The 24545-nt window shown below is 44.8% G+C and overlaps 1 long non-coding RNA gene across 1 annotated transcript in view; it reads right to left on the reverse strand.

Annotated features, from left to right (window-relative positions):
- The window catches only part of LOC131419887 (uncharacterized), a 62750-nt gene extending 39535 nt beyond the window's left edge, over positions 1–23215 (reverse strand). Inside the window, exon 1 of the long non-coding RNA XR_009223353.1 lies at positions 23201–23215. This is a non-coding gene — a long non-coding RNA (uncharacterized LOC131419887). The remainder of the gene's footprint in view (positions 1–23200) is intronic.
- Positions 23216–24545: the final 1330 nt, after the last annotated feature.

Genomic DNA, 24545 nt, shown 5'->3' on the forward strand with positions numbered 1-24545 from the left:
CAGTGCTGCCTGTGCTGGGAACAGAGCGTCTCACCTGACTGCATCTGCTTTTTGCTCTTGTCCCTGGGGAGTAGATGTCCTGTAGATGCCTCTGAGAAGAGCGCCATCAGTTTTACATACATACTGTTACACACACACACACACCACCATCCTAAAGAGAAAAAGATACAACTTGCAAATCCCAGAACTGGCAAAGAGAGCAGACTGGCATGGGGGTGATGACATGAGGGCAGTGAGGGTGCAGACTGGGCATCCACGTGTCTCTGAGCTCTCCACAAGCCCGTGTGTGTGAATCCCTTAGCTCTTTAGAGTTCAGATCCAAGAACAGCCATTTTTTCATGTGCCAATTTTCTCAGAGAATCGAAAAAATAGAAAAGCCTGCATCAGCAATGAATATTACTCCATTAGATATTTTCAGCCACTCTTCAAGCACAGGCCGGGGTAGTTTTAGCAACCCAAAAGTGGAGAGAGGGTAACTGTCCCATTTTGCTTTCAAAGTGCTCCATTCGCTCTATTGTCAGAGCCCATTCCCCCTGCGGTTCAGCAAGTGGCCTTGAGGGGACAAAGCCACGTGCCCTGAAAAGGGAGCAGAGCTGACTCTGTGGCATGTTTGTGATTTCCTGAGCTACTATCTTTGGACGTGTGCCACACAGCTTAGGGGTGTCTCTGTGCCCATTCAGCACCTTCCACTCCTGCTCTTGTTGTACTGAGGGAGTGAGACTCCCGGGTGGGGGTTTGCCCTCAGGGCACAAACTGCTGGGAGAGGGGACAGCCCCCTGTGACACATCCCCGAGGAGGACAACAGCAGGGGCCTCCAACAGTCAAAGTTCTGGGTCATCACAGAGGAGGGAGCAGAGAGCACAAGTGGGCAATGGGACCAGGGAGGGGCATCTGATGTGGCAGAGAAAGAGAGAGACAGCTGCAGGGAGAGAGGGACAGGCTCCTAGGTTGGGGCTGCCCTGACTCCTGGGGGTTTCACAGTTTCTCTCTGGGCCTGTTTTCCTGTCCACAAATGGGGTACATGACATAGTCTCTTTGGCTTCCCCTCTGTCTTTCAGCTCAAACCCCAGACACATTGGGGAGGTTCCCAGGTCTCCAGGGTGGTAGGAGCTGCGGGTGATGAGCAGGGGCAGAGGACGAAGAGTTGGGAGGGGAGGGGGCTGCAGGAAGTAGCAGAAGTCTCTCTGGCATCCTTACAGCTCATCCTGGGAGAGGGGACTCAGGCTGTGTTCTGGAGCTGGCTGGCTGGGGAGCATGGGTGGGGAAGAGGGTGCTGGGAGGGGAGCCATGGAAAATGTGGCTGCCAGGGGTGCTCAGAGGGCCATTGCCCAGCCTGGTACTAAGCTGCCAGTGAGAAGGCATGTTCCCCAGTGCTCTTTAGGTGGTGACAGGGCAGGTGTTTGGAAGATGCTGGGTGTTTTTGCTTTTCTAAGTTCTCCCCCAAAAGGCGGTGGTGGATAGCTAGCATTTACTGAGCACCTTCTCTGCACCAGGCCCTCAAATTATCCCACTACTTGCACAGGTGACCTCATTTCACCTTCATATTTTACAGGAAAGACCTGAGGTTCAGAGATGTTAGGCATCTTGTTGGAGGTCACATAGCTGAGAAGCAGCATAAGGCAGATTTGAGCCTGCTCTGTGTGGGTCTCAAGCCCTAGCTCTTTTCACATCATCAGTGGCATTTCCTCTGAATTTTCCAGAGACCTGAGATCCTCTAAGACCCCTCAGGGTCATCCCAGCAGATGGGCACTGAGGGTGCAAGGAAGGCTGGCAGCGAGAGCAGCTCCCGTCCTCTGCCAGCTTCCGGGGCATGTGACCCATGTTTAGAAAAGCCTGTGTTTGGTGTAGAGCTCTGCTGTCACCGTCTTGAAATTTTGTCATTTTTTAACAAGGGGTCCTGCATATTTGCTCTGCACTGGGCCCCACAAGTTACATAGTCCATCCTGCTGATGGGGTTTTCACATAAGGTGTCACTTGAGAAAGGCGTTTGTTGCTAGAATCCCACCGGTGGTGGCAGCCCCTGCCCTCTCCCTGGGCCCCTCAGCTCTGCTGGACTTGGGGGCGAGGGCCCATTGAAGGGGCAGGAACTCCGTGGCCGGAGCTTACCCTGTGGCTCCTCTGTCAGTGAGGCCATCATGTGTTTGCACCAGATCTTTGCCAAGGCCTGAAGGCCTGCATCTCCAGCTGGCCCACTGGGGCCTGGGTGAGCAGGCAGCCCTGGCAGAGGTCCCCAGGCCACCTGCCCCCGTCTCCACCTGAGAAGTCCCTCTCCAGGGCCCACTCCTCCAGGCTGGCGGCACTTCCATCCTCCCCGAGTGTAACAGTGGCCCCTTAAAAACTTACATAATCCCTCAGAGGGGGCAGAAGAGGAAAGACAAGTTGGCAAAAGCTGTTTTTCTAGGAGGAAGAGATATATTTTTAGTTTCTTATCTATTTTCCCTTTTAAAAATAATATATATGAACACATTTGAGAAAATTTGACAATCTAGAAAAGCAGAAAATGTTAATAGCTATATCAACAATAGTTCTCCTTCCCAAAGATAACCACTGTAAACACATTGATGTGTTTTCCTCAAACTTTTTTCTATACACAGATCTTGGGATCCCCCCCCCATTTCATTTACATAATGTCACACATATGAATATTGAATTTGAATATTGATGTGTTTTTTTTTTTACTTAAGATTAGCACATGCTTTTCGATGGCTGTATGATGCTCCAGTACCTGTGAGCATGCCCTCATCCATGCAGCCATCTCCCATCATTGGCTCTTACAGTTGTCGCAGCTTTTTGTTACTAGAAACACTCATCTCTGCATATGAAATGTTCATATGAGAGAGCGTCTCCTTGCGACAGGTTTCCAAAAGTAGAATGACTGAAACAAAAGGTAGAAGCAGGGTCAAGGCTCCCACTCCGTCCACCCTGCGTCACTGCTCTCCGAGCTGGCTACACCGTCCTGACGGCCCCAAGGGCTGCACAGCAGGACCCCTGCATCGTGCCTCTCCCACACTGAGTGTGACTCTTCTATTGTTCACTTTCCTAAGTCAGAGAGCCCCGCTTTTCCCCAAGGTCACAATGAGAAGACGCCCTAGAAGGAAAAGGTCTGCACTTCCTGTAGTTGTGTCGTTGAACGGGCTGTCCCTTGGGTAGTGTAAGAGCTCCCACTTGAGAGTTTATCGCAAAGGAAGCACGTTTTTCTTTTTTAATGGAGTTTATAAGCAGAGGTTTCAGTGGGTTCATCCCTGCCAATCAAGTATTGAAGGGCAGGTTTGGGGAGATTGGCTGGCATTTCAGGGGCTGGAAGACAGGGTATTGTGTATCCAGGAGGTTGGGACAGAGCAGGCCAGTAGCAGACCCACATTGCTGAACCTGGGGAGGCATGGAAGGACAGGGACACACAGATAAAGGGACAGACAGCTGAGGGGACATGACTCGGGAAGGCATGTCATGTGGGGGAAGCACTGGAATGGAGGACTCAAGAGAGCTGGTTCCAGGCCAGCTACTGACTCACCTTATGACCACGGATGGGTCATTTCTGTCACTGGTGGGGCACTCTGGGAGGCCTCTTGGGGGAGTCAGGGCTGAGGGGGACGTGGAGCTGCAATTCAGTTACCACAGAGGCCTCAGCTGAACCCCCAAAACTCCAGAGCTGGACGGCCCTTCAGACCCTTCAGGTGGCGAGGCACACCACAGCACCCACAACAGCCCTCTCCGACCTTCCAATACACAGGAGTCAGACTAGACGGGGCCCCATCTCTATAAAGATCTGTGACTCTGATGTGGTCCCAATGCCTGGGGCCACCTATCTGGCCCTGGATAGGGCAGTGGTGCCAGAGTCATCCCCAAAGGCAAGGGTGTCTCTGGGTGGGAGGTCTGAGCCTGGCCTTGACCTCCGTGGGTCGGGCTGGGTGACCGAGGGTTTGTGGGGCATCTCACCGAGCAGAACTGTTGGCCATCCTGCTGCCCGTGTTCAATTTCTATCAGGAGCTAGTATCCAGCCAGCAGTACAGCCTGCAGACCCTGGCCAACTGCAAGCAGAACAGTGACTGACAAGCTGCTGAAGCACTATGAGGCCAAACTGACTGCAAGGAGAGAGTTTTGGAGATCTTCCTCACTGACCCCATGTTCCAGCTGGCATCTAGCCCTGTCCTTGAGGGCGAATGCATGGGGAGCCCACTGGGGGCCATGACAGTGAGGGCCACAGCTGGGAGGAAGCCACACCTGGGGGCACCAGCGGGCCATGGCTGGGAGATCCTAAGCCCTAACAGGCCCCAGCTCTGGGCTGCCTGGAGAATGGGGTTAGAGCCAGCCCCTGACCCAGCGGACCACAGGCCTGTCCAGCTCCACAGAGCAGGCAGTGTGGGAAGGCGAGGAGGATCTCCTGCGTCCTGAGCCCACCTCCAGGCCCTTCCTCTTGCCGGCTTAGAGCCTCAAGCTCTGGGCTTTTGCCCCAGACAAGACCCTGGAAAAGCATCCACATTAGAGTCTGAGATCAGAAGTGCTGTGGGTGTCCGTCCTCAGCCCTGCTCGTGGGAGTGCTGGGAGCTGAGAGAACCATTCTCCATCTGCTTTCTCTCTCCCTCTCTACATTGCTGCTCTCTCTGACTTGCTTCATCACAGTCTCTCTCCTTCCCCATCCTTGCCTCTGTCCCTCTCCCCCTGCCTCTCCCTGCTGCAGATTCCCAGGCACATTCTGACACTGCACGAGCTTCTGGCCCACTTTTCACAAGCACATCAAGCCAACAGCCTGGACGATGCCATGGCTAAACTGGGGGGGTTGTCTGGGTGAGCCCAGATCCTGGGTGTCCCCGCCAGTGGACAGGCCAGGGCTGAGGATACTCCCCAGCAGGAGTTTGCTGAACCCCAGATGGTAAATCTCATGTTCAGGTTAGGATCCCAAGAGGTGGGGTTTGGGGGACACCCAGCCTGCCCCACCTGGAAGCAGGGTCCCCGGAGCCATCTGAGGAGTTCACAGCTGAAGACCAGGGGGCAGTTGGTGGGGTGGTGTGGGTGGTGTGCTGTCCCTGGCACAGATGGGGTTCGAGGAAGGGCCCTGGGCACTCACATGGGTCCACCTGCCATGATGGGGATCCGCCCAGGGACTCCCAGGCACTCTACCAACTTCCTCTGTTCTCCAGTGTCAGTGTGTCACAACCTGTGGTATAGGAGCCCCAGAGGGGAGCCTGGGTGATGGGCCTTCATGAGCCCAAGACTGCAGTCAACAGCAGGCAGTGTCACAGGTGGACAAGCCCATGACTTCACCAGTGTCAGAGGCCCCAGCCCTCTGGTCAAGGCCCCTCTGCTGCCCCTCTTTCAGTCTCCAAAGCCCAGGGGGAACCTTCCTCTGCCGGGGCAGAAACAGAGGGACCAGGGACGAGGCACCTACAACAGCCCAGGCAGCAGCTGATGGTGGGCGGCACCAGGTGGTGGCAGTGGAGGTGAGGAGGAGGTTCAGATTCGGGGTGTGTTTTGAAGATGGAACCAACAAGAGTTTTTGATGCACTAGATGTGGGGAGAGAGAAAATGGGAGGCAAGGGCGATTCCAGAGTTTTTGGCTGAGCAAGCAGAAGGTTAGAGTTGCTGCTAACCGAGATGGAGAAAGGTGCAGGAGGGGCAGGTGTGGAGGGGAAGTCTTTCTTGCTTCACTGGAGCTTAACTGGGGGCATGTTGAACTTGAGATGGACAACAGTGGTGGAGAGGACAAGAAGGGAGGAGGGCGTTTGAGTCTGGAGTGTAAGGGAGTGAGCCATTAGAGAGCCATTAGCATGGAGATGGGATTATAGTCACAAGACTGGTGAGATCACCAGGGGAGTGAGTTTAGGCAGGAACGAGATGCGCACCAGGAGCTGAGCCCTGGGCTCTGCACCTTATGGAGGCCAAGAGATGATGAGCAGCCTTGTACTCAGTGATGGGCTGCCAGAAGCTGTAAAGGAGGGTCGGTCTGCAGCGTGTGAGGTGCTGTCCCCAGCTCTGCCAACCACTCAGTGTCCTAAATGGCTTCCCGAGTCCAGCAAGAGGCAGCCAGTAGGGCCACGGCTCCCAGCTGGGCAGAGGGAGGACCAGGCTGGACCAGGGCAGGGCACAGGCCCCAGAGTGGAGGTTCTTTCAGGGAGCAGATGTAATCAGAGCATGATTGTAGACTAACAAAAACCATTGTGGGGTGGGGACCGCAGTCCTCTCATGCCACAAGTAGCCAAATCCTGCACACTTCCCCAAGGAGAAGACTTGGGGCTCCAGCGAGGCTCCTCATCCCTGTGGGATGCCCTGTCCCAGTGCGGGCAGTGGCGAGGAAGGCACATGGGTGCCAAGGCATTTATTTTAAGATTCTGATCCCATTTCCCGCAGCCTACTCGTCCTTTGTCCCACCTGATCACCTGTACCTGGCCTGAACACAGCCCTACTGGCACAGAAGAGGGTTTTCCTATCGGCCTGACAGCAGCCCTTTCATCCTCCTCTCTCCCTCTGGGGACTGAGGAAAGCTCCCAGCCCGGCAGGAAGCCATCAGATAACAAACCCTCCCTGGCTGTGCTCAGAAACACTCCTCCCCTGGGGCTGACTCTCTCCTACCTCTGGCCTTTGTCCTACTTTTTCTCCTGAACCTCATCTCTTGGGCTCACTGTAACCCAGGTCGTCACTTCCAGTTCCCCTGGGAGGCTGCGTCCCTAGGAACTCCTCGCCAGCTGCGTGGACAGTGTGGCTCTCAGCACAAACCCCAGCCGGGGCTGGCAGCAGTCCTGAGCAGCTGCAGCTGGCACTTGTCTAACAGTGAAACTAGTGTTGCTACTGTGGGATCGCCCCCTTGTTTGTAGCAAATACAGCCCTCCTCAGCAAAATCCCCACCCTCGTCAAAAGAAATGGTTCTGCTTACCTTTGCTAACTTCCAAAAATGAATCCCTATCCAGGGAACTAGCATATCCTTGAAAGGTGCCTCCCTGTCCCCTGTCCCTTCCAGAAGAGGGCTAGGGCCTGGGCTACTGAGAATAGCATTGCTGGGAGGAAGGGACTGAGGCTCCTAGGGAAGAGACCCCATCTCCATGCCCCAGTCTGATAACCAGAAAACAACGATAATAGTAGTTTTATAATAACACTTTGCAACCAGTGATAATAGCAACAGTGATCACGGCCCTTTACTCAAGCACCTGCCGTGTGCTGGGCCTGAGGTCAGCACGTGAAATGCGTTCTCTTCCATCCTCACTCCGACCTTCTACAGGTGAGCAAACTGAGTGTCAGAGGGGCCCAGTAATTTGCTCATCACGCTGAGTTCATTAATCACAGATCCAGCTCGACCAGTGTCATCTCTCATTGCTGGGAGGGTTAAACTGGACAGTGTCTACTAGAGAACTTCATAAGCCACGCATATTAACCAGCCCTCTTGGTGATCTGGTCGTGGTTGTAGAATTTGAAGCATCAGCAGACAAATAAGAGGTTTTATGCTTTTCTTGGAGTAGGTGGGGTACTTTTTCCAAACACTTCTCCCTCCAAAATTACTAACTTCCTAAGACTCCTGAAAACCCACCAAGGCTCTTAGCAAAGTTGGCAACTCACGCCTCTTTTCCCACCAATGCTATTTTTAAAAAGCAGTTAAATGGCGCCACCTCCTGGAGGAGGAGTGTTGCGGCAGTCAGAACAGGACAAATAGGAGAGTTGTCCTTATTCTCAGATTAAGGGACAAGATGTGTCCTGCTCCCCCCCAGACATGCTGGAGCCTACTGAAGTCAGTCTTTCCATGAGCCAGCGCGATTGCCAGGTGCTCCAAAACTAAGCCATTCCAGGACCCAAACATTAAGGAAGCAACTGTATAAAGTACAGTTGGGGGAGGAGCGGAGATGGCAAGTGCAAAGGCCCTGAGGCAGGATGAGTGAGTGGAGTTCTATGGATGGAGATAAGGCCAGTAGTGGTGGTGGGGGCAGAGTAATGAAGAAAGGTTGTTTCCTGTACTCCCGTCCTCCTCCTTGTTTTGCCATCTCTGTTCCACGTGGCTCAGACTTTTAAATCAGACCTGCATTCTAGCTATTAATCTCCATTTCCTTCTCTCTGAAATAAGAACACCTGTCTCCTTGGGCTGTCAGAAGGATGATGTGAGATCATGCCCATAGAGTGCCCAGCACAGTGGGCATTCAATATGCATGTTCTCTCCCCTTTTGTGACCACACGCTCCACCTGAGAATCCTGGGTGCCAGGCCTTCTTCCTAGGTCTGGCCAGACGCCCGGCATTCCCTTCTCCCTGAGAGGTGGGGGCAGCCTGTCTCTGACTTAATTTCTGTCCCCACAGGATAATGCACAATGAAGTAAACGAGGCAGAGTGCCTCCCGGAAAACATAGCCATGGAGGGCGTGTTCAGGGAAGGCTGTGAGACCCCCCTGGACACCAGCCACACTTTTGTGAGACAGGGCATGGCACCCTGCCTCCCCTCAACCTCAAGGTAGGCCCCAGCAGTGGTGGCATTCAGGGACACCACCAGTTGGTTTGGCTGTCATGTGCCAAAATCCGCCAAAATAATTGCAAAGTATTCCAGGGCTGCTGGAGGAATGTGACAGCTGTATGTAGATGTCAGTATCTGCACACATGGATGCAGATATTACTGGTTTTCACAGTTCTCTTCTCTCCAGATGTACACATGATTCTTCCCAGATGCCCTTGCTGTGTCTGTGGATGTCACAGTAAACACTGACATGTCCTTTTGGGGAGAGAGGAGTGGAGGAGAAGGACAGATACTGAACGGCCCCGTGAATCACAAGCATGTTCAGCATCCGAGGGGAAGTCGTGTGGGTCAGTCCCTCTGTCCCTTGCTCATCATCCTAGGCCTCTTCTGGGAGGCCGTGATCACAACGGTTCTCATGGGTAGGAGGTTTCTTCACCCTCAACATCCATTCACCTTGGGAGCAGTGTTTGAGAGGCACAGCCCTGTGAGGGGGCAGCCAGAGGCTGTGACTGAGGGGACTGACTTCCAACTCAGAGACGTTAGAGCCACAAGGAGTTTGAGGGTCAGCTCTTCAGATTCCACTTGCTGTGGGACCCTCAGCTTCTGCTTGCATGCCCCCGAGGTGACCTCCACCTCAGATGGGCCTCCTGAGGTCCTTCTATCCAGCCCTGGGACTCTCTGAGCAGATGAAAGGCTCGCCAGCACGTCCTGTGGCCTGTGCAGCTGCCTTTGGCCCCTGCTGCCCTTAGCAAGGGTATCGTCTACTTGGAGTTCTGTCCTGAGGCCCTCTGTGTGGCCTCTTGTGCTCTTTCCCTAGGCCAACCCTGTGACCTGCTGATCCCAGAGCCAGCCTCCCTGTGTCTTGGCTCCCCCTGAGCTGCATTGGGCCCAAGCTGGAAGTGGCCCAAAGGATGACGTCTCCTGGGGTGGGCAGTGTCACCACAGTCCAGGAGTCTGCTCCATTGCCCTGATCCTAAGCATTTCCTCCCCTCCTGCGGGGCTGGGCTCGATGTGGCGACCAGACAAGGGGGCCCAGCAAGCTTCCAGGCAGTGATGGACGTGGGCAGGAGGCAGAGTGGTGGCCCAGAGCAGGCCTGGGGAGATGGAGCGTCAGGGAGGGCTTCCTGAGGAGGCATCACTGGAGTCGAGTCTTGAAGGGTAAGTAGGAGCTCACAGGGTGGATGGGGTCAAGGAAGGCCCTTCCGGGCCAAGGAGCAGCACTCAGGAGCCACAGGTAACTTGCCCTGGAACTAAAGTGGGAGCAGAGAGGGGAGGAAGGAGAAGTGCTGGAGCCAGCTGCTGGCAGGACTTGAAGGCCTGAGTTCCGAGGACAGTGAGGAGCTGGCGGAGTAAGTGCGGAAAGGAGGCCTGGAGCACGTCTTAGGGGAGCGGGGACAGCAAATGGGTTCATCACAGTCCACTGCTCTGCCCAGGAGTAGCTTCAGAGTGAAACTTGTTGAGGATTGGGGGCTCTCTGGGCTCTGCAGCCCAGCATGTCGTGACTGATTGGTGATGTCTGCTGCGGCTGTGTGTGGCAGCAGGTGCCCTGTGTCTCTTGCTCATCCCTCTGGGCCAGAGCCAGCTCCACACTTGTCCAGCCTCCTCCCTCCCCCAGACCCAACTCTAAAGAGATACAGCCTTTTAGATACAGGATACAACCTTCCTTAGAGAGGGAGTACAAACAATATCGTAGTTGGCCTAAATTCAGCCACCCATTAAGAAAGCCTTCACCTTCAACAATATACTTAATTTCAATCACAGAAACTAACTCCTAATCTAATACTGCATTAATCTATTAATTCATAGAAGTAGTACTGTTATTATGAGGAACAAGAATTATTTGTCCTTGCAAAATCTTAGAACAGATAATCATTGAAAGTTAACAATAAAATAAATTCAACCCAATAATTCTTTATTACCTTAATTGTTAACCCAACACAGGTAGGCATTCAAGGAAAGCTTTAAAAAAGTAAAACAAACTCGGCAAACCCAGCCCCCACTTGTTTACCATAAGCACCTCCTCTGGCATTTCTGGTGTTACAGGCACTGCTTGCCCAGTGACACAGTGTAAAGGCCACAGTGACTGGACCCTGCAAAGGCAGCATCATCATTTGTTGTCTAAATGAGGACTTGTATGAATGGCCACTCGAGGGTTTTACTCTCTCTTACTTTTAATCAGTGAAATTAACCGTTCCCTGAAGAGGCGGGAAGGACAAAATAAGATGAGAAGTCCCGCTGGAGCTTCAATTAATTCAAAAAACACAAAGGTAAGCCAAATCAAGGGGTAACAAAACTTAAATGGACTAACAATTTTGGTTGGGGTGACCTCAGAGAAGAAAATAACCTTTGAGTGATTAAAATCTAGACCAGCTAGTCAAAATATTTTATCACATATTGATCCAAAATATTGATCAACAGAACAAGTTACCCCCGGGATAACAGCATGATCCTATTCTAGAGTCCATATCCACAATAGGGTGTATGACCGCGATGTTGGATCAGGAAATCCCTTGGTGTAGCCACTGTTAATGGTTCATTTGTTGAACGATTCAAGTCCTATGTGATCTGAGTTCAGACCAGAGTAATCCAGTCGGTTTCCATCTATTCCGTATTTCTCCCAGTACGAAAGGGCAAGAGAAACAAGGCATACTTTACAAAAGCACATTCAAACTAATAGATGATATAATGTTAATCTAATATATATATGTATATAGCCCTGCCTATGAACGGGGTTTGTTAGGGTGGCTGATTGATTGCATAAAAAGTAAACCTTTATAGCCAGAGTTTCAATTTTTCTCCCTAACAACATGTTCATAATCAATCTACTTTTATTAATTGTCCCCAATCTACTTTCTGTAGTATTCCTCACACTAATAGAATGAAAAATATTAGGTTATATATGACTCCGTAAAGGACCACACATCATTGGCCCCATGATCTGTGGAGACACCAGTATTTACGTCAGTGTCACAAGGCCATCAACTGGAGTTCACATTGGAAAACGTACCTGGGAAGACACCCTACAAAGGACACACTAGCACACAACTGGATAAGTAATTTGGACTTTTATCGACTACCTAGTATTTAAAATGGTAGGATAAGGATGCAGGATTCTAAAGTGTTCATGGAAATGCTGAATGCACAATTCAGAAACAAGCAATAATTGACAAGATAAACCAACTCCAATAGATTTATAATTGCTTACATGTATACGGTAAGAGTTTTTGCTGAGCAATTAAGTATGCATGTATTTGTCTTGATGAAAACATGAAACTTTATGTTGAATAAAAATGGGCCATTTTCCTGTATTAGTACATTACTACTCATCATTTAGTCAATTTCTATAGTTAATGAAGTTATAAACATAATTACAAAGGCATGCAAATAACTATGAATGAATCTGGAAATTGTAGGGCCAAAAATAATGTTTTCAATATTATGTATTAGAATATGTATATACATAACAATGATGAGAGAAAACTTTGATTAAAGGAGATTAAAATGTAATCTAATCTTAAAAGAGTAAAAAGGGTGTCAGTCCTGGGGGACTGGGGATAGGCAGTAAAATTTCACACAATTCTGAGACTGGAAATGGGCCATTCCCTACTTTCATTTTTTTATTGTTGTTGCCAAGGGAATTTGGCCACCAAGAACAGAGAGATGGAAGGGAAAGAGGACACAGAGGGATATTGCAGACATGGGAATGGTTCCATTTTCAGGACACCTTAGAGAGCCAGGTGTCCATATTCTAGATCACGTAACCACAAAGAATTTCCCCTGGGAGATGCCTTCTGTAGCTCTTCCCTCCAGATTTCCACTCATTGCTCCTGGTGAGAGCATCCCAAATGAGAACAGGCTGGAAGGAAGACAGAGCTGTCTGGAGGAAAGCACATCTTGTAAATTGACCCTGCTCTGGAGCTGGCTGGGCAGAGGACAGGAGCTGCACGATGGATACCGGCCCCTCTTCAGTCCAGGGACTTTTCTTTATTGCCCAAAGCACTGACTGTAACACTGAGGTTCCCTGAAGGCCAATGAGCTGAGGTGTGAGACTAAGGTGTCAATAAAGCACTTGAAGCAACATGTTTTCATGTGTATCAATATGTGTATAACTAGGGAGAAGGGCCCTAACGTCTTTATGATCCTTAAGGGAAATTTGACTCACACCAATTTAGGAATCATTGGCAATAACACGTCATGTAGAAGAAGGATCGTCAATCTAAATGAACTTATTCACACACTCAGTGTCCTAGTCAGTATGGGATGCTGTAACAAAAACACCAGACTGGGTACTTTATTTATTTAGTATTTTTTCTGAGGAAGATTCACCATGAGCTAACATCCGTGCCAGTCTTCCTCTATTTTGTATGTGGGTCACCCCCACAGCATGGCTGCCAATGAGTGGTATAGGTCTGTGTCCACGAACCGAACCCAGGCCACCAAAGAGGAGCTCACTGAACTTAACCACTAGGCCATGGGGCAGGCCCTAGACTGGGCACTTTTGTTTTTTTTGTGTGTATGTGTGAGGAAGATCAGCCCTGAGCTAACATCTGATGCCAATCCTCCTCTTTTTTGCTGAGGAAGATTGGTCCTGGGCTAACATCTGTGCCCATCTTCGTCTACTTTTTATATGGGACGCTGCCACAGCATGGCTTGACAAGCGATGTGTCAGTGCGTGCCCGGGATCTGAACATGTGAACCCTCGGGCAGCCAAAGCGGAGCACCCACACTTAGCCACTGCACCACCGGCCCATCCCTAGACTGGGCACTTTTAACAACAGAAGTGCATTACTTACAGTTCTGAAGACTGGAATGTTCAAGATCTAGGTTCAAGCTGATTTGTTTTTGGTGAGAGCTCTCTTTCTGTTTTACAGAAGGACAGCTTCTTGCTCTACCCTCATCTGGCAGAGAGCTCTGGCCCTCCATCTCCTTATAAGGGCACTAATCCCATCATAGGGGCTTCACACTCATGGCCTCATCTAACCTAATTAACTCCCAAAGGCCCCACTTCCAAATACCATCATGTCGGGGATTAGGATTTTAACGTATGAAACTGGGTTACATAGACATTCAGTCCATAGCATTCATGAAACCAACAATTAACAAATGTTTATAGAAGTCATACAGTCCCAACTGAAGAATGTTCTGGAGATCATGTGGCAAATGATACAACGTCTTTCCCTTCACAGAGTCTTCTAGTGGAGGCAATAAAAATTAACAGCCAGGAGGAGTGACCTCAGCGTCATGGTGCAGTGAGCTTTCCTGTAAACTCTTCCGCCGATAAGATACAACAAAAGGAACAGTCACAGACCAACAATGGAATCCTAGACAGTGAAAACCAAGATTGGAAAGATCCACACTGCCGCACATCGGAGAGTGGAACATGCTGGGCCCCCAGAGGAAGTGCGGAGAGGGAAGGAGAGCTCCTCTCCCTCCCCATCAGATCAGTGATCCCGGTCCCGGAGGCTCCCAGAGAGGGGCAAGGGACGGCCCTCTGGGGGGGAACCATAGCTCTTCGGGCTCTCTCAGCCAGTGGGAAACTCCCACACAGAGGACTCAGAACTGCCATGAGGTACCATCAACATCTGAGCACCCCAGAGAGCAGATAATGAGGGGCAAATGAGAAGCCCCCCACACCAGGGACCCAGCGGGCAAAAGAGAGAGTCCCCCCTCCCCACAAACCAGACCCTGCAGCTCAGCCAACCAGGACAGACCAAGCGACCTGCGGATCACAGCGAACAGCTGCGGCAGAGCACAGGGGGCTCAGATTACACAGCCCTTTACCCCCTCACAGTGGCGGTGGGTGGAAATTGCAACCAGATATTTCCAGGATGAGGAAAAACAAAGCCAATACAGGAACTACAATGCAAAGGTACATGAAATCACCAGACCAGAAGGGAAATGACAAGCACCCAGAAACCAACCCTGAAGACACAGAAATCCATAACCTAAATGACAGAGATTTCAAAATAGCTATCATAAAAACACTCAATGAAATACGAGACAACACAGACAAACAATTCAATGAGATTAGGAGTTTCTTCACAAAAGAGATTGAAATCATAAAGAAAAACCAATCAGTGCTGATGGAGATGAAGAATACAATGGAGGAGATAAAGGAGAATCTGAAATCTATAAAGAACAGAGTTGACAATATGGAGGAAAGAATTAGCCTTATAGAGGATAGGAATACAGATATGCTCCAGATGGAAGAGGAGAGAGAACTAAGACTAAAAAGAAATGAAGAAAGTCTCCAAGAAATATCTGACTCTATTAGGAAATGTAACATAAGAATTATAGGTATTCCTGAGGGAGAAGAGAGGGAAAGAGGAACAGAGAGCCTATTCAAGGAAATAGTAGCTGAGAATTTCCCAAATCTGGGGAAGGAGCAGGAAATACCAGTAAGCAAAGCCAACAGGTCACCTAAATATGTCAACAGGCAAAGGCCCACTCCATGACATCTAGTGGTAAGTCTGGCCAAAGTCAATGACAAGGAAACAATATTAAGGGCAGCTAGACAAAAACAGAAAATAATGTACAAAGGAACTCCCATCAGGCTCTCAGCAGATTTCTCAACAGAAACTTTACAGGCTAGGAGAGACTGGAATGATATATTCAAAATACTGAAAGACAAAAACTTTCAGCCAAGAATACTCTATCCAGCAAAAATATCCTTCAGATATGATGGAGAAATAGTAACTTTCCCATATAAACAAAAGCTAAGGGAGTTCATGGCCATGAGACCCCCATACAAAAAATACTCAAGAAGGCCCTCAGGCCTGAAAAAAAGAAGAGAAAGGGAATAGAAAGCTTAGAGCAAGGAGAAAATAGATAGACAAATTCAGAAAAATAGTAGATCTTTACTCGAATAGGTTAGCAACCACTTAAGAACCAAAACCAAGATCAAAGGAAGGAATCCACCAAAAATAAATTTAACCTCATCACTGTAAACACACACCCACAACACAAGATAGAACAAGGTATAACAAGAATGACTTAGAAGGCAAAGAGGAAAGTGATTGAATTGACTTAGTATAAGGAAATAGAAGGCCATCAGATAATGGACTATCTCATACACAAGATTTTTTATACAAACCTCAAGGTAACCACTAAATAAATAAGGAAAACAAAATCACATACAATAAACAAAGAGAAAACTAGAAGAGTCATAAGACAGAACAACCAAACTGAATTGGCAGTCTGAAACAAATGGGACAAGAAACAAAGGAAACGCAAAAGAACCAGAAAATAAGTGACAAAACAGCAACATTAAGCCCTCATATATCAATAATTACCCTAAATGTAAATGGATTAAACCCTCCAATAGAAGATACAGAGTGGCAAGATGGATTAAAAAGCAAGACCCAACAATATGCTGCCTCCAAGAAACACATCTCAGCTCTAAATACAAGCACAGGTTCAGAGTGAAAGGATGGAAGACAATACTCCAAGCTAATGGCAAACAAAAGAAAGCAGGTGTTGCCATACTCATATCAGACAAAGTAGACTTCAAGATAAAACAGGTTAAGAGAGACAAAGAAGGGAAATATATAATGATAAAAGGGACACTCCACCCAGAAGACATATCACTTATAAATATATATGCACCCAACATAGGAGCACCAATGTACATAAAGCAACTATTAACAAACCTAAAGGGAGGCGTTAACAACAACACAATAATAGTAGGGGATCTTAATACCCCACTTACATCAATGGATAGATCATCCAGACAAAAAGTCAATAAAGAAATAGTAGACTTAAATGAAAAACTGGACGAGATGGACCTAGTAGACATATACAGAGCACTCCATCCAAAAACAGCTGACTACACATTCTTCTCAAGCACGCATGGAACATTCTCAAAGATAGACCATACGTTGGGAAATGCAGCAAGCCTCAATAAATTTAAGAAGACTGAAATCATAACAAGCATCTTTTCAGACCATAATGCTATGAAACTAGAAATCAACCACGAAAAAAAACTGGGAAAGAGACAAAAATGTGGAAATTAAACAACACGCTACTGAACAACCAATGGATCATTGATGAAATTAAAGGAGAAATCAAAAACTACCTGGAAACAAACAAAAATGAAAATATGCCATATCAAACCACATGGGATGCAGCAAAAGCGGTCCTGAGAGGGAAACTCATAGCGATACAAGCCCACCTTAACAAACAAGAAAAAGCCCAAATAAGCAACCTTAAAGTACACCTAACAGAACTAGAAAAAGAAGAAGAAACAAAGCCCAAAGTCAGCAGAAGGAGAGAAATAATAAAAATTAGAGCAGAAATAAATGAAATTGAGACCAAAAAAAACAGTAGAAAGGATCAATGAAACAAAGAGTTGGTTCTTTGAGAAGATAAACAAAATCGACAAACCCTTAGCCAGGCTTACTAAGAAAAAAAGAGAAAAGGCTCAAGTAAATAAAATTAGAAATGAAGGAGGAGAAATTACAATGGATACCATGGAAATATAGAGGATTATAAGAGAATACTGTGAGAAATTATATGCCAACAAATTGGACAATCTAGAAGAAATAGATAAATTCTTAGACTCATACAACCTCCCAAAACTGAACCAAGAAGAAACGGAGAATCTGAATAGACCAATCACAAATGAAGAGATTGAAGTAGTAATCAAAAACCTCCCAAAAAATAAAAGTCCAGGACCAGATGGCTTCTCCAGTGAATTTTACCAAACAGTCAAAGAAGATTTAATACCCATCCTTCTCAAACTATTCCAAAAAATAGAGGAAGATGGAACACTTCTTAAATCATTCTACAAGGCCAACATCACCTTGATACCAAAGCCAGACAAAGACAATACAAAGAAGGAAAATTACAGGCCAGTATCGCTGATGAACGTAGATGCAAAAATCCTCAACAAAATATTGGCAAACCGAATACAGCAATACATTAAAAAGACCATACACCATGATCAAGTGGGATTTATACCAGGGACGCAGGGATGGTTCAACCTCTGCAAATCAATCAACGTGATACATCACATCAATAAAACAAAGAATAAAAACCACATGGTCATCTCAATAGATGCAGAGAAGGCATTTGACAAGATACAACATCCATTTATGATAAAAACTCTCAACAAAGTGGGAATAGAAGGAAAGTACCTCAACATAATAAAGGCTATTTACGACAAACCCACAGCCAACATCATACTCAACAGGGAAAGAATGAAAGCCATTCCTCTAAGAACAGGAACGAGGCAGGGCTGCCCACTCTCACCACTCCTGTTCAACATAGAACTGGAGGTTTTGGCCAGAGCAATTAGGCAAGCAAAAGGAATAAAAGGAATCCAAATAGGTAACGAAGAAGTGAAACTCTCACTATTTGCAGGTGACATGATTTTATATAGAGAAAACCCTAAAGAATCCGTTGGAAAACTATTAGAAATAATCAACAACTACAGCAAAGTTGCAGGGTACAAAATCAATCTACAAAAATCAGTTGCATTTCTGTATGCTAATAACAAACTAAAAGAAAGAGAGCTCAAAAAGATAATACCATTTACAATTACATCAAAAAGGATAAAATACCTCGGAATAAATCTTACCAAGGAGGTGAAAGACCTATACAATGAGAACTACAAGACATTATTGAAAGAAATCTATGATGACATAAAGAAATGGAAAGACATCCCATGCACATGGATTGGAAGAATAAACAGTTAAAATGTCTATATTACCTAAAGCAATCTACAGATTCAATGCAATCTCAATCAGAATCCCAATGACATTCTCCACAGAAATAGAAAAAAGAATACTAAAATTTATATGGGGCAACAAAAGACCCCAAATAGCTAAAGAAATCCTAAAGAAAAAGAACAAAGCAGGAGGCATCACAATCTCTGACTTCAAAACATACTACAAAGCAATAGTAATCAAAACAGCATGGTACTGGTACAAAAACAGACACACAGATCAATGGAACAGAACTGAAAGCCAAGAAATAAAACCACACATATACAGGCAGCTAATTTTCGACAAAGGAGCTAAGAACATACAATGGAGAAAGGAAAGTCTCTTCAATACATGGTGTTGGGAAAATTGGACAGCCACATGCAAAAGAATGAAAGTGGACCATCTGCTATCGCCATTCACCAAAATTAACTCAAAATGGATCAAAGACCTGAAGGTGATACTTGAAACTATAAAACTCATAGAAGAAAATATAGGTCACACGCTAGTTGACCTTGGTCATAAAGGAATCTTTTCGGATGACATGCCTACCCACACTAGGGAAACTAAAGAAAAAATAGACAAGACTTTATCAGATTAAAGAGATTCTACAAGACAAACGAAATAATCAAGATGAACAGACAACCCACCAGTTGGGAGAGAATATTTGCAAAACATACATCTGACAAGGGATTGATCTCCATAATATATAAAGAGCTCACACAACTGAACAACAAAAAAACAAACAACCCAATCGACAAATGGGCAGAGGAAATGAACAGACACTTCTCCAAAAAAGATATACAGATGGCCAATAGGCACATGAAAAGATGTTCAACATCATTAATCATCAGGGAAATGCAAATCAAAACAACACTAAGATATCACCTCATACCTGTTAGAAGGGCTATAATCACCAAGACAAAAAACAACAAATGTTGGAGAGGATGTGGAGAAACAGGAACCCTCATACACAGCTGGTGGGAATGCAAACTGGTGCAGCCTCTATGGAAAACGGTATGGAGATTCCTCAAAGAATTAAAAATAGAGATGCCCTATGATCCAGCCATCCCACTACTGGGAATCTATCCAACGCACCTGAAATCAACAATCCAAAGAGGCTTATGCACCCATATGTTCATTGCAGCATTATTCACCATAGCCAAGAAGTGGAAGCAACCTAAGTGTCCCTCGACTGACGATTGGATTAAGAAAATGTGGTATATATATACAATGGAATACTACTCAGCCATAAAAAAAGACAAAATGGTCCCATTTGCAACAACATGGATGGGCCTGGAGCGTATTATGTTAAGTGAAATAAGCCAGAAAGAGAAAGACAAACACTGTATGATCTCACTCATATGTGGAATATAAACCAACACATGGACAGAGAAAACTGGACTGTGGTTACCCGGGAAGTGGGGGTGGGGGGTGGGCACAAGGGGTGAAGGGAGTCATATATGGGGTGATGGACAAACAAAAATGTACAACCCAAAATTTCACAATGTTAGAAACCATTAAAATATCAATAAAAATCACCAAAAAAAAAAAAAAAAAAAAAAGAAATAATAGATGAAAACTTCCCTAACCTAAGAAAGGAAACAGACATCCAGGTACAGGAAGCACAGAGAGCACCAAACAAGATAAACCCAGAGGCCCACATCAAGACACATCATAATCAAAATGTCCAGAATTAAAGATAAAGAGAGAATCCTAAAAGCTGTAAGAGAAAGTCAAGTTACATACAAAGGAAACCCCATAAGGCTATCAGCTGACTTCTCAGCAGAAACCTTACAGGCTAGAAGAGAATGGCATGATATATTTAAAGTGCTAAAAGGAAAAAACTTACAGCCAAGAATACTCTACCCAGCAAGGTTATCATTCAAAATGGAAGGAGAGATCAAAAATTTCCCAGACAAGCTAAAATTAAAGGAGTTTGTCACCAAGAAACCAGTGTTACAAGAAATGTTAAAGAGACTTATTTAAGGGGAAAAGAGAAGACCACAAATAGGAAAAATTATCTATTTCCATGACAAGAGGGTAATGGATACAAATGCACAAAAAAGAGGTTAGATATGATATCAAAAACATAAAAGGAGAGAGGAGGGGAGTTAAAGAGTAGAGCTTTCAGACACAGGTCAAACTAAAGAGACCATCAATTCTGTATAGAAGAAGAAAGGAACAGAGAAGGACTACTAAAAGACTCAGAAAAAAAAGTTAAAAAATGGCAGTAAGTACATACTTATCAATAGCTACTTTAAACGTCAATGGACTAAATGCTCCAATTAAAAGGCATAGGGTGGCTGATTGGATAAAAAAACAAGACCCATATATATGCTGCATACAAGAGACACACTTCAGACCTAAAGACCCTCACAAACTGAAAGTGAAGGGATGGAAAAAGATACTCCACACAAATGGCAAGGAAAAAAAGCTGGGGTAGCAGTACTCATATAAGACAAAATAGACTTTAAAACAAAAACTGTAAAAAGAGAAAAGAAGGGCATTACATGATGATCAAGGGAACAATCCAACAAGAGGATATAACACTTGTAAATATCTACGCACCCAATGTAGGTGCACCTAAATATATAAAGCAATTATTAACAGACATAAAAACAGAAATAGACATTAACACAATAATAGTAGGGGACTTTAACACTCCACTTACACCAACGGATAGATCATCCAAACAGAAGACCAATAAGGAAACATTGGCCTTAAATGACACACTAGAACTGATGGACCTAGTAGATATATACAGAGCATTCCATGCAAAAATCGAAGAATACACGTTCTTTTCAAGTGCACATAGAATATTCTCCAGGACTGATCACATATTAGGCCACAAAACACGTCTCCATAAATTTAAGATTCAAATGATACCCAGCATCTTTTCTGACCACAACAGTATGAAACTAGAAACCAACTATAGGAAGAAAATCAGAAAAGCCACAAATACAGGGAAATTAAACAAAATGCTACTGAACAACAACTGGGTCAATGAAGAAATCAAAGAAGAAATCAAAAAATACCTGGAGACAAATGAAAATGAAAATACGACATGCCAGAGTTTATGGGATACAGCAAAAGCAGTTCTAAGAGGGAAGTTTATAGCAATACAGGTCTATCTCAACAAACAAGCAAAATCTCAAATAAACAATCTAACAATGCACCTAAAGGAACTGGAAAAAGAAGAACAAACAAAGCCCAAAATCAGTAAAAGAAGGGAAATAATAAAAATCAGAGCAGAAATAAATGAAATAGAGACCAAAAAAAAAGAATAGAAAAAATTAATAAAACCAAGAGCTGGTTCTTTGAAAAGATCAACAAAATTGACAAACCTTTAGCTAGACTCACCAAGAAAAAAAGAGAGAAGGTACAAATAAGTAAAATCAGAAATGAAAGAGGAGAAATTACAACAGACACTTCACAAATACAAAAGATTATAGGAGAATACTATGAAAAGCTATATGTCAACCAATTCGACGATCTGGAAGAAATGGATAAATTCTTAGAATCATACAACCTTCCAAAACTGGATCAAGAAGAAGTAGAGAATTTGAATAGACCAATCACCAGTAAGGAGATCAAATCAGTAATCACAAACCTCCCCAAAAATAAAAGTCCAGGACCAGACGGCTTCCCTGGTGAATTCTACCAAACATTCAAAGAAGACTTAATACCTATCCTTCTCAAACTCTTCCAAAAAATTGAGGAGGAGGGGAAGCTCCCTAACTCATTCTACGAAGCTGACATTACCCTGATACCAAAACCAGACAAGGACAAGGCAAAAAAAGAAAATTACAGGCCAATATCACTGATGAACATCAATGCAAAAATCCTCAACAAAATACTAGCAAATCACATACAACAATAGGTTAAAAAGATCATACACCATGATCAAGTGGGATTTATTCCAGGTATGCAGGGATGGTTTAACATTCGCAAATCAATCAACATAATACACCACATTAATAAAATGAAGAACAAAAATCACATGATCATCTCAATAGATGCAGAGAAAGCATTTGACAAGATACAGCATCCATTTATGATAAAAAACTCTGAATAAAATGGGTATAGAAGGAAAGTACCTCAAAATAATAAAGACCACATATGACAAACCCACAGCTAATATCATCCTCAGTGGTGAAAAAGTGAAAGCTATCCCTCTGAGAACGGGAACCAGACAAGGATGCCCATTGTCACCACTCCTATTTAACATAGTACTAGAAGTCCTAGCCAGAGCAATCAGGCAAGAGAAAGAAATAAAAGGGATCCAAATTGGAAAGGAGGAAGTGAAACTGTCACTATTTGCAGATGACATGATTTTATATATAGAAAACCCTAAAGAATCCACCAGAAAACTTTTAGAAGTAATAAACGAATATGGTAAAGTTGCAGGATACAAAATCAACATACAAAAATCAGTTGCATTTCTATACACTAACAACGAAGTAGCAGAAAGAGAAATTAAGAATACCATCCCATTTACAATTGCAACAAAAAGAATAAAATACCTAGGAATAAACTTAACCAAAGAGGTGAAAGAGCTGTACATGGAAAACTATAAAACATTGCTGAAAGAACTTGAAGAAGACACAAAGAAATGGAAAGATATTCTGTGCTCTTGGATTGGAAGAATTAACATAATTAAGATGTCCATAGTTCCTAAAGCAATCTATAGATTCAATGCATCCCTATCAAAGCTCCAACAACATTTTTCACAGAAATAGAGCAAAGAATCTTAAAATTTATACGGAACAACAAAAGACCCCGAATAGCTAAAGGAATCCTGAGAAAAAAGAACAAAGCTGGAGGTATCACACTCCCTGATTTCAAAATATACTACAAAGCTATAGTAACCAAAACAGCATGGTACTGGCACAAAAACAGACACACAGATCAATGGAATAGAATCGAAAGCCCGGAAATAAACCCACATATCTGTGGACAGCTAATCTTTGACAAAGGAACCAAGAACATACAATGGAGAAAAGAAAGTCTCTTCAACAAATGGTGCTGGGAAAACTGGATAGCCACATGCAAAAAAATGAAAGTAGACCCTTACCTTACACCATACACAAAAATTAACTCCAAATGGATTAAAGACTTGAATGTAAGACCTGAAACTATGAAACTTCTAGAAGAAAACCTAGGCAGTATGCTCTTCGACATCGGTATTAGCAACATATTTTCAAGCACCATGTCTGACCGGGCAAGAGAAACAATAGAAAAAATAAACAAATGGGACTACATCAAACTAAAAAGCTTCTGCACAGCAAAGGAAACCATCATCAAAATGAAAAGACAACCTAACAATTGGGAGAAGATATTTGCAAACCATACATCTGATAAGGGCTTCATCTCCAAAATATACTAAGAACTGATGTATCTCAACAACAAAAAAACTAACAATCTAATTAAAACATGAGCAAAAGACCTGAACAGACATTTCTCCAAAGAAGATATACAGATGGCCAACAGACACATGAAAAGATGTTCAAAATCATTAACTATCAGGGAAATGCAAATCAAAACTACAATGAGATATCACCTCACGCGCGTCAGAATGGCTATAATTAACAAGACAGGAAACAACATGTGTTGGAGAGGATGTGGAGAGAAGGGAGCTCTCATACACTGCTGGTGGGAGTGCAAACTGGTGCAGCCTCTATGGAAAACAGTATGGAGATTCCTCAAAAAATCAAGGATAGAACTACCATATGATCCAGCTATTCCACTGCTGGGTATTTATCCAAAGAACTTGAAAACACCAATGCATAAAGATACATGCACCCCTGTGTTCATTGCAGCATTATTCACAATAGCCAAGACTTGGAAGCAACCTAAGTGTCCATCAAGGGACGAATGGATAAAGAAGATGTGGTATATATACACAATGGAATACTACTCAGCCATAAGAAACGATGAAATCCAGCCATTTGTGACAACATGGATGGACATTGAGGGTATTATGCAAAGTGAAATAAGTCAGAGGGAGAAGGTCAAATACCGTATGATTTCCTTCATTAAGTAGTAGATAATAACAACAATAAACAAACACATAGTACAGAGATTGGATTAGTGGTTACCAGAGGGGAAGGGGGGAGGGAGGAGGGCGAAAGGGATAATTCGGCACATGTGTGTGGTGGTGGGTTGTAATTAGTATTTGGGTGGTGAACATGATGTAATCTATGCAGAAATAGATGTATAATGATGTACACCTGAAATTTATACAATGTTATAAACCAATGTTATTGCAATAAACAAAAATTTTTAAAAAATTGTTTTTTAACCAGAAATATTAAAACTAATGGTTAAACTATTAAACTAAATGATTAAATATTAAAATTAATGACAACTCATGATCTGTTGTCTTTCCCTATGGTTTATCTTTTCTAGAATATCATATA

The sequence above is a fragment of the Diceros bicornis genome, chromosome 22 (genome assembly GCF_020826845.1).
Source record: "Diceros bicornis minor isolate mBicDic1 chromosome 22, mDicBic1.mat.cur, whole genome shotgun sequence".
Classification (NCBI taxonomy): domain Eukaryota; kingdom Metazoa; phylum Chordata; class Mammalia; order Perissodactyla; family Rhinocerotidae; genus Diceros; species Diceros bicornis.